Below are 11,581 nucleotides of genomic sequence, written 5' to 3'. Positions count from 1 at the left end.
AGGACGCAGGGAGGATGGAAGGACGCAGGGAGGATGGAAGGATGCAGGAGGATGGAAGGATGCAGGGAGGATGGAAGGATGCAGGGAGGATGGGAGGAGGATGGAAGGATGCAGGAAGATGGAAGGTTGCAGGGTGGATGGGAGGGCCACATGGGCATCTCATTATGTGCAGAAGCTCACGGTTCTCTTGGATAGGGGGAGGGGAGTGGTGTGGTTAGGCCTTGGCTGTAGAAAGAACATTCTGGCTACAGAGGGGAGAATGAGTTTGAGGAAAATGCTGAGAAATGGAGATGATTTGAACCATAATAGCTAGAGATGTTATGGCCCAAATTCAGGTAATGGTAGGAATGGAGAGAATAATTATTTAGGAAGTAAAATCAGCAGGACTTGGGGATAGATTCAGTAACGTGGAGGGGGTAGAAAGCAAGAGTGAATCCCACACTGGAGAGGACACTGGGAGGGGCCTTCTGAGTAAGCAAACAGGAGAAAGATGCAAGTTTGGCGGAAAGATGATGATTTCATTTCTGCAATTCAAGCTTCAGGTGACAGCAGGTCACCTAGGTGGTGACCTCTAAAAGGGAGCTGGATCTTTGAAGGGGCCTCTCATCCTGAGATGCATTCTGGGAGCCATCAGCAAATGTGTGGAGGTTCCGTCAATTGACGTTTGAATTATCGCAGGAGAATGCGGAGGGGCAGGAGAGAGAGCCAAAGACAGACCCTTCCCCATGGAGGGGGCACATGAAAGAAGTAGGAGACTAGAAGACAGTCTAAAATGTGAGAAGAAAGTAAGACACCATGGAAGCTCGTGCAATCGCCTGTTATCCAGAGGGCTGCAGGCAGCAGCAAGAGCAGGAAAGAGAAGGACTGCAGGCAGGACTGTTTCTGGGAGGGGGGCGTGGGTGGAGCACAGTTCAGGTTGCAGGCGACTGAGTCACAAATAAGAGAAGCTGGAGGTGGAGACCAGGAGCGCAGACTTTTGAAGAGGTTTGAACAAAAAGTGGAGGAGGGATGAGGGTGATGACTCTGGACGGTTAAGGTTGGTCCAGAGCTGAGCCACCTGAAGAGGAGGGCCTGGAGCTGGAGCGGAAGACCTTTGAGACAGGATCCTGGGAGAGGCTCAGTGAGGGCTGGCTCAGGGGCTGGGAGCTGAGCCCAGGTGAAAGTGATGGAGGCCGGGTGGGCTGGCTGTTCACACACCACAGGGCTTGGAGGGGTGGAGGGTGCTTGGTGACTCTGTTCTCAGCTGATCCGGAGTGAGAGGGGCAGAGATGAGGGTGAGTGTGCGGAGGTCGAGATGGCTTCAGGCATGGGTGGGAGGAGCTGACCGAGGAAAAAGGCCAGGCAGCAGTGCAGGCACTGACACGCACCTTCCCGGGCTGCAGTCCTCACAGCTGCATGATGGGCAGAGAGGCAGAGAAGGGAGATGACAGTGTGGTTGGTGCACACCTCTGTCCTCAAACTCTCACTAGCAAGGAATAACCATCGTGCAGATAAAAGTGCAGTAGCGGCTCTTCTGCCAGGCTTTATTCTCAATATTTCGCACAATCCCCACGTAAGCTCCATAGGCTGGTGCTGGTAGTGCACCACTTTGTGGATGAGGAAGTGGAGGTGCAGGGAGATCTGGGAGCTTGCCCAGGCCACCAGCATCTAGGTGGAGGGGCCAGGGAGCCACGGCACAAAGGCACACACTCAGGCTGGCCGGCCCCGCAGCCAACGCACCGTGCCGTCGTGCTGCCTTCCTTCACTTTTCTGTTTTAATTTTTAAATTAAATGTTTTTGAGGCAGAATCTTACTCTGTTGCCCATTGAATGCAGTGACTCACTGCAATCTCCCCCTCCCCGGTTCAAGCAATTCTCCTGCCTCAGCCTCCCAAGTAGCTGGGATTACAGGTGCGTGCCATCACGCCTGGCTAATTTTAGTAGAGACAGGGTTTTACCTTGTTGGCCAGGCTGCTCTCGAACTCCTGACCTCACGTAATTCACTTGCCTCGGCCTCCCAGAGTGCTGCGGTTATAGGTGTGAGGCACCGCGCCCAGCCAGCTTTCTTTCATTTTTTTTTTTTTTTTTTTTTTACTGAACTGGTCTAAATGCCTACTTAGGTCCTCATTCCATCAGGTGGCAGAAGGTTGCCCTCAAATGAGTCAGGCCTTCTTCCTGGACCTCCCTGTGGCTGCCTCTAGCCTCCTCTCCCATGGCAAGGCTGAGTCCCAGGAAACTTGCTGAGGGCCAGGCCCCTTGGGGTCGGCGGGTGTCTAGGGAGGGGAATGAGTATGTTCTGGTGGGGGGGCCATGGTGTGCTGAGCCATCCTCTACCCCTGCAGGCCCTGGCTGGACCTTCTCGCCCCCGACTGCAGGGTGGCTGGGTTCTGGCCGTAGAGTTGAGCTCCCCTGCATCCCTCTTGGCGCTCTGTGAACGCTTACCTCTTTCGCTGCCTTCCCTGAAGTTCTGGAAGCTCCCACCTTGCTGCCTCACCCTGCGCATGGCTACCTCTGCTGCCTGGCCCTTCGCTGAGCTGGGCAAAGGGGCACCGTCTTGCAACCTCCCTGGGATGCAGCTGGGAACAGGCCTCTGTTCGCGTCTGTTGTGGATTCTTTCGTTATATTTGGGATTTCCAGCAAGATGCTCCCCAAACACCCTTTTAAGTCAGGGTTAAATGAAACGTTTTAGGCAAAGAAAATAGGTGTGTGATCTCTCAGGCCCGCCCTTGGCCTAAATCGGCTGTCCTTGCCACAGGGGAGCCACCGGCTGCTCTTGCCCCCTGCTGCTCCCTGGCTCTGGGAGGCGTGGAATGGCCCGCAGTCTCTTGCACACTCAGAGGCACAGTGATCTGAAGACGGCAGCTCAGGCTGCAGAACTTCCAGAGGCCTGAGGTGACAGCTCTGGAGCTGGGCCTCACGGAATTACAGGCGGACCTCAGGGCTCCTGGGAACTGGCCCGACCTGGAGAGCAGGCTGCCATCTCTGCAGTCGCAGAGGGGGCCCTGGAGGCCATCAGGGCAGATGCCTGGAGACAGGGTTGGTGGGGGGCGGATAGAACACTACCCAGGGATTGTAAATCCAAGCCTCCACCTTCTTCACAATCGGCAGATGTTCTAGAACCTAGTAGAATCTGGGCCTGATAGGATCTGTCCTGGTTCTGGAATGTTCAAGTTTTCTAGAGAAAGGTATCTCAGCTCAGAGGTGTCACTCAGGGGTGGGTAAATGACTGCAAGAGAAGGCAGGTCCCCTGCTTCCCACCCTGCCTGACAGTGGCGCCCCACAACCCCCCACCCAGTGTCCCAACTCACCCAGCCAGTGCTCTCTGCAGGGGTTGGAGCTGCGGAGCACCCTGCTTCGGGAGGGGAGGGGCAAGGTCATGACACCGCAGAGCTGGGCCCTTGGGGCCTGACAAGTTCCAAGGACCCACACCTGACCTGCCGACCAGAGCCACTAGGAAGCATAGGGCCCCCTCTGACCCGGCTCCCGTCTTGTCCCCTGTGCAACCAGACTCAGTCCCTTTGCTTATGCCCTTCCCCTTCAAGGAATGCTCCCCTGCTGGGCAAAGCCTAAAAGATGGCAGCCACACAAGACTGCTGAAATGGTAACCCTGGGCTTATGGTGCATTTCATTACTTTTGCTTTACAGGCATAGTCCTACCTTCCTAGCTGTGTTAATAGATCATATTTTAAAGTACAGGTATTGATCGACTTATGACCTATGCAACTTACGACCATTCGACTTTATGACCACAATCGCTAGCTACGACTGCTCCGCGTCTGGCAGCGCAAATGTTGCCCAGCTGGGCGTATGACAGTGCGGACCAGCTTCCGGCAGCACTACCATCTCCGCGTGCACCATTTCAACTGTACATATAGCCTACTCAACTTACGACCAAATCGTGTTACGACCAGTCTGCCGGTCCCAATCGTGGTCGTAAGTCGAGCACTAGCTGTAACAGAATAGTCACCTGTGAAACCAGCATCCAATCTGAAGGCTGGGCCTTAGTTAGCAAGGGCTGACACCAGCTGTGTGGCCCACCCCGTCCCACTCCCTCCTGCCTTCTCCAAGATGGCCATCACCGTGAATCCCGTGTGCCTCACTTCCGGGTTTTCCTCTTTCTTTTTTGAGACAGGGTCTTTCTCTGTCCCCCAGGCTGGATTGCAGTGGCAGGAGCGCAGCTCACGGCAGCCTCGACCTCCCAGACTCCAGCTGTCCTTTCGCCTCAGCCTCCTAGGTAGCTGGGACTGTAGGCACACGCCATCACACCTGGCTAATTTTTGTAGTTTTTGTAGAGACAGGGTTTTGCTATATTGTCCGGGCTGGTCTTGAAATCCTGGGCTCAGGTGATCTGCCTGCCTCGGCCTCCCTAAGTTCTGGGATTCCAGGTGTGAGCCACTGCTCCTGGCCTGTTTTCCTTTCTGTCCTCTCATCTTACCTGTTTTCCTTGGAGTCCTAAACTGTGTATATTATATTTGGCTTCTCTTTGCCTTCTTCGAGAGGGTGTCATGCTCTGTGTATGCTTTTGGGACTTGTTTTTCTCACTTAGTAGTAAGTTGATAAGCCTTGTGTGTATTGCTAGGGTGGCTATGCTTCCTCTCTTTGGACACTGTCTGATACTCCATGGTGTGAACACATCTGTTCACTGGTTCTTCTGTTAGGGGCATTTGAATAGGCCTGCTGTGAACATTTTTGTGTGAGAGTTTTCTAAAGTGTATACGTACCAGCGGAATTGCTGGGTCATAGTGTACGGGAAGGTCCCCCTGGGGGGTGTTCAGCTGTTTTCCTGAGTGGGTGACTTAATTCCATGGCCAACAAATAGACAACCCAGGCACCTGCCTCTTCCCCAGCACTCAGCACTGTCAGCCTCTTCCATTTGCGCCACTGCAGTGGGGCTCAAGTGGCGTCTGCTGTGTCCTGTTCCATTTCCTGCGCATCTGTGCTCCAAGGACCAGTTCATGAACAACCTTGCCTGAGAAGCACTCTGTGACCAGCACACCTGTCACCACTCACGGTTTGATGCTTTCTACCACCCGCCCCGTGGGGTTCTTCACCTCTTACCATCAGGCCATCAGGGGACATTGCGTTTTTTTGTCCTAACTCTCGCATCAGGGGCAAGCACCGTGTTGTACATCGTGAATCCTCCAGTCGATGACTGCTGTTTGAATAAGGCGCAATTCTTGTTTACATAGATCAAGGAAGTCACACGTCATCGAGGGAGGCAGTGGTGCGCCAGAGGCCCTGGGGAGAGGCAGCTGGGTCGAGAGCTCATGAGCAGGTCGAAGCTGGCTAGGTGAGACCCTAATTAGCCACTCTGAAGGCCTCGCTGCGGCAGCTGTTTGGAGGAGTGTGACTTCTCCCGCAGGCAGTCCGGGAGCCAGGCCTCTGGGGGCTGAGCCATGTCACGGGTCAGCTGACATTTTGCCCGGAAGGTACAGACTTCGCCTTCGGTCTGGAGGGGATCAAATCACCAGCTCGTGATGAGGCCTGCTCCGGTCACAGCACCATCTTCACACACATTGGAAGTTGTTCCAGTGAGTTCCAATATGTGACTACAGGCACACTGCCCCACCCCACATGCTAAGACACCCATGTACCGCGTGCCAGGCCAGACAGGGGCTGCAGTAGCCTGCCAGTGTGGGGTCTGGGGACTTGGGCAGGGGTGCAGGGCACTACTGCTTATTAGAGCCTGCCTGGCGAGGGCTTTGCCTCTCGGAAGCTGGAGGCTGGAGGGAGAGCAGGACTTGGCCAGGAGGCCTGAGCCCCACCCTGCTGCTTCCCCCGGTTAACTGGAGGCTTTTTGTCAAGTGTCTCTCTGTTCCACTGGAGGCCGAGCCAGCCGCCCTTCTGTGGCCCAGGTCCAGAGCATGTGACAGAAAACAGGTGGGGAGGTGGAGAGTGCTGTTCAGATTTTGCTCCCCTAAACCTGCAGTTCTCTGTGAGAGTTGCTGGGCTTCTGCCCCCACCTGTTTCCCGTGTCTCCCTGCAGTCCCGGGAAGCATGAACAAGCATCCCCGTAGCCCTGGACCAGGCCTCTGCTGTTGCTCTAAGCAGCGATCCCTCCCCTTGCGGCAGGTCCGCACATTTTCAAGGTGTGTTCCCATGCAGGATTCCATCTCATCTGCCCCATGCTTGTTTATCACAAGCTTCCTTGTAGGTTCCCTGTTTGTGTTACTTCTGTGGCGTTCATTGCTTGACCTCAGACATGATTCTCTTCCTTGGGCCCATCCTTCTTCCCGTCCTGAGGACGGGCACCTGGCAAGTCAGCCAGGGGGTACTCAGAACATTTTCCGTGCAAAGCGAAGGGACCTCGTGTCCCAACAACGCAGAAGAGGCTGAAGTCATCAGGCACACGGTGGACAGCTGTTCTGTGGTTATCTGCTCTGTCTATTCTGGGCGTTCCCTAATGCTTTCATCCATTTAAGGAACATTTACTGCACTGTGGGAGAGGATGCCAAGGATACCAAGGATGCCAAGAGACTGGATGCATGGTCTTACCCTCAACAGGCTTGCAAAGTACCGGGGGAGACTTCTATCCAACTGCTGCGATGCTGGCCATGAAGGGTATGGGTTTGGGGGCCTCTGAGCAAAACGCCTGGGCTTGGCAGGGAGATGGGCCTAGCTCTGCTGCGGGGCAGCAACGTGGCATTGGCCAACCATCCTATCCTTCCGCATCCTTCTCTATAAAGGGCAACACAAGAGCTGTCACATACCACCCGCCTGCATGGGTTCAGGTGTTTCTCAGCCATTACCGCAGTGAATTCTCACAAGACACTAAAGCCAGCATTATTTTCATGTCACAGATGGGAAAACTGAAGCCCCAGTAAGCAAGTGGCTTGCCCTGTTCACTCAGTAAGTGGCAGCGGACAGAACTCAGTCCAGTAATGTTTGGCTTCTAAACCTGAGTTCTTTCCATTCCTGGATTCTGCCTCACAGGCGTGTTGTGAAGATCGAAAGAGATTTTTAATTCAAAATGTCCAGAACCAAGCCTGGGTCGCAGCAGGGTCCTGCTGAGAAGCAGCTCCTGTGATCCCGGAGGATGCGTCCTCCCTTCACCCATCGCTCCCCCAATGGCACCTCGCACCTCCCGCATGAAACGTGGGGGCTGATTTTCTCCTTGCAGTAATGAGTCCATGCGCCCGCCGTGTGTTTATGGGAAATAGCTCACTGCGTCTTTCATCTCTAAGGACCCATCATGTTTGGCAAGCAAGCTCCCAGATGCAAGGCCAGGTTCTCTCAGCTAAACAAAGGAGAGGAAATTATGCAGGAAATTCTCACAAAGAAAGCAATTACTGTGGCCTGACGTCGATGTGCTACTGGAGCCAATACGGGTCTTTTTGTCTAAATTACCCGAGGGATATATCTGCGTACACCCAGGCGTGCTCGGTTACTTTTCTGATGGGCTCTTTCACCAGGGTGTCCATCCCCCCTCTCCCTCCTCCCGCACACCTGGGGCAGCAGGAACATGGGGAGGTCAGGTCTGAGCCGGCTGGGCAGCTTCAGTTTCCCTACAAGGGCACACGGCTGCCTGGGGTAGTGGGGAAATACCTAGAGTCCCTCCTCATCCCCAAGGCTTCTGTGGTTGTGCCAGTGGTGGGGTCTCTTTCTTTTCCTTTCCTGGAGTCTTTTGCCCCCTGCTGTGGTTCCCCTGGCTCTTCTGACCACCCCAGGTGCCCACCTGGCCTGGTGGGCCATTAACTAGTCCCTCTTGGGGAGGATCCCAACCCAGACATTTCAGTAACAATAATGCCACTTACATCGGCTTTCACACCCAATTTCTCATCTAATCTGCACGACAGCACTGTGAGGCAGGCATAAGCATTGCCATTTTAGATGAAAAAAATGACAAAGAGAATGAGTTTATCCAGGTCACCAGGCCAGTGAGGGCAGAGCCAGCACAAAATGGGAAGGAAACCCAGAGCTCGGCTTCCTGGCTCCTGGGCTGCTTCTCCCTCCACCGCCATGTCCTAGACTGTGCGAAAAAGCAACCAAGACCCGTGAAAAAGTGAATTTTTAGTGGAGGAATTTCCGGCCCCCATGAGAAGTCATGGGAGCGTTGCTTTTGGATGTGCGAGCCCCTCCAGAAACTTGTTAAATTATTCCTCCCAGGCAGCTGCCTTCTCTCGGGGTGGAGTTGGGTGGGGGCACAGGTCTCATGTCTCCTCCTCCCCAAACAAGATACCATCTCCTTGCAGGGCTTTGGAATCTGGGCAGTAATTGGAGATGCAGACAGAAATCCACACGAGCTGGATGCGCGTCCTGACAACAGCACTCTCGTTTGACATCTTCCGGGGTGGAGGTGCTGTGCTGAGATCGAAGCTTGGCAGCTGAAACCTTGATAATTAGAGCCACGGAGCACCTTTCCACAAGGGTTGTAAAGGCTTTTGCAAACATTAATTAATGTCCCCACCCAGTAAAGAAGGAGTAACCTATTTTCCAAGCACATCAAGGGAGGGCCTAGGCAATAAGGCAGCGTCCTCACTCCTTACCACATCCTGAGTCAGCCTCCCTTCACTTCCCGCAGTCACCCCGAAGCAGCCCAGGACCCAGCGAGTCCCTCTGCCTTGAGCTGTGCTGTCCAGCTGCTGCTCCCGTCCGCCTTCCACGCTCAGGAGAGATTTCAGTCCCAGCTCGCCTTTTTGTATGGAGACCCTGGAGACAAATGTATAGGGTTGGGCTTCTTCCACCCCTACCCTTTTCCTTTATTTATTTATTTAGAGACGGAGTCTCGCTCTGTTGCCCAGGCTGGAGTGCAATGGCATGATCTCAGCTCACTGCAACCTCTGCCTCCTGGGTTCAAGTGATTCTCGTGCCTCAGCCTCCTGAGTAGCTGGAACTACAGGCATGTGCCACCAGGCCCAACTAATTTTTGTAGTTTTAGTAGAGATGGAGTTTCACCACGTTGGTCAGGCTGGCCTTGAACTCCTGACTTCAGGTGATCCACCTGCCTCGGCCTCCCAAAGTGCTGGAATTATAGGCTTGAGCCACCACGCCTGGCCACTTTCCTTTTATTTGTTTCCTTCTGCAGTCACTGGTGGGGAATTTACCCAATCCAGTCACCTGGGTGCTGGAAATGGGAGGGCTTGGTGATGTAGTAAGATTCATGTGGTTTCACTGCTAAATGAATTTCTCCTGGTCATTGTGTCTCTAAGAGAATGATCTTCTTTTCTATGTCCCTTACCCTCAGTCTCCTCCAGAGCTGAAGACTCTAAAATGGTGACAAATGCACTTTGTAAACTGTAAAGTGTCACACAGGTGTCAGCTTCAATGACTATCCCCTGCTTTTAGCAGAATTACTTCTCAATTCTTTCTACTGTGTACCCGTGGAATTGCAGGGTGGTTTAAGACACCATAAAACAGTACACTAGAGTAAAAGAAAGAAATATGGAATGACAATGCCAAACATAAAATATTTTAGAAAGCGGCTGCCTGTGTGGGGCAGTGACTCGCTGCCTGGAGGGCTTCTTGTGACATTCCTGTATTTAGGCTTTCCGGACGTGTCATTTGTTCACTCCTTCTACAAGTGTCTGTGGAGTATTCTGAGGGCTGGGCTGAGTCAAGGCAGAGTGGTCAGACCCAGAACACACCTCTCAGCCTCAGTAGACAGAGTCCAGGAGTTACCTGTGGTCAATGTTACATTGGGGGTTGGGGTAGGGGGAGACAGGCGCTGTCTCCCTATTTCCTAAATTAGCGGATCTCCCTCCCGGGGTGTTTCCACCTCGCTCCAGTGAGTTTAAATGTGCTGAAAGCTCAGGCCCGGCCTCTAATCTTCAGGTCGTGATGATTTTCAACAATAAGCTGAAAGGCTCTTTCAGATTCCAGCCTCCTCTTGAGAAAAAAGCCAAAGCTAAACAATCCCTACAGTGGCAAGCCGGGCCTCTTCCGTCCCCCAGCGGCCTGCTGGGCCGTTCACCTCTGCTTTCAGACGTCTAGTTCCGAGGCACACGCGACGCTCTGCACGCTCCAGCTTGGCTCCCTCAGGCCTGAACGCCTGACACCCACAAGGAAAAGGAAGGCAAGCTCTTCTCCTTCTCAGTACCACCCACCATTAGAGATCCAAGCTGCTCCGCCCTCTTCCCTCACCCGGGATCCCTTTCTGCCCTGTTTCAAAGCCTCCTGCCTTCGGACCTCATCAGGCAGCCACCTGTCCCCCCCCCCCAACATGTGTGGCTTTGACTTTCACTCACTCCTTGGTCACAGTCCCAGTCTCCATCTGGGCTGAGCTGACCTGGGTGGATGCCTCGCCCAGCCATGTGCCACCTCACGCCTGCCTGCTGGGCAAGTGGTACCAGCTCACACACGAGCACATCTGCCCGCTTCTCTCGTGGTTCTCTCTGCTCAGCACTGGCTGGCTTCCTGGGGGCAGCATCGCTCTCCTTTGCCAGCGCCCAGCCCTGGCTGCTCTCACTGGACAATGGAGAGCAGGCTTGTGCCCTAACCACGGAATTCCACCTCCGTTTCCAACCGGCCGCACTGACTATTCCCAGAAGCTTCCTGGAATGAACCCTGACTGCGTCAAAGGGAGTTTACAAAACAGGGTCAAAGCTTCATACAAATTGGATCTTTCTTGTCATATTCAACCAAAAAACAGAGCCGAGAGGCCAGGGTAAAGCACTGCGGGCACAAAACATTGCCTCAAGGATGCGATTCCCTGCAAGCCTGGGCTCTGGAACTGCGGTTGTAACCTGAAACCAGTTCTGTGTAACAGCCGCTGAAGCAAGCCGCTGAAATCCAACACCGTCACCCACCAACCAGCGTTTGCCAGTGCCCCCAAAACTTGACTAGTGCCAAGGAACTTTCTTTCAAAACAAAACACATTTCTCCTTTTCATAAAACCTCCAACCTTCTCTGTTCTTTGGACGTACCAAAGACCACTGGCTGTGTGTGCGCGCCAAATTGCAGTTCTGGCTTCCCAAATAAAACATGTTAAGCTTAGAGATTTATCTCTAGTTTTTCTGAGATGAAGTCTTGCTCGTGTTGCCCAGGCTGGAGTGCAATGACACGATCTTGGCTCACTGCAACCTCTGCCTCCTGGGTTCAAGCGATTCTCCTGCGTCAGCCTCCCAAGTAGCTGACATTACAGGTATCTGACACCATGCCCAGCTAATTTTTTGTATTTTTAGTAGAGACAGGGTTTCACCCTATTGGTCAGGCTGGTCTCACACTCCTGACCTCAGGTGATCCACCTGCCTCGGCTTCCCAAAGTGCTGGGATTTCTGGCATGAGCCACCATGCCCAGCCTTATCTCTATGCTTTATTTAACTTCGCCAACAGTAATATAGTCTTTTTGCAGCGTTAATAGCACAACAGTGAAATATTAGTGTGTGTTTTTACAGCCTGCTTTCAATAATGATATTAGCTAGCATCTTACCCGCATCAGGCAGGGAGATATTTTACCTGCATGATATCATGGAAGTCTCATAAGAACCCTCTTGAGGGAGATTCTGTGATTATCTTTTCTTTACATGTGAGAAAACAGAGGCCTAAAGAGGTTTGGTAAATAACCCAGAATCACATGGCTTGTAAGTGAGAACGTCTGGATGTGGCCGGGGAGTTCAGCCCCTGCCATGCCGTGGACCAAACTGTCTTGATCTGTTTCACTTCCA

This window comes from Cebus imitator, unplaced genomic scaffold, assembly GCF_001604975.1.
Source record: "Cebus imitator isolate Cc_AM_T3 unplaced genomic scaffold, Cebus_imitator-1.0 Scaffold1, whole genome shotgun sequence".
Taxonomy (NCBI): domain Eukaryota; kingdom Metazoa; phylum Chordata; class Mammalia; order Primates; family Cebidae; genus Cebus; species Cebus imitator.
This window is presented reverse-complemented; position numbering follows the sequence as displayed.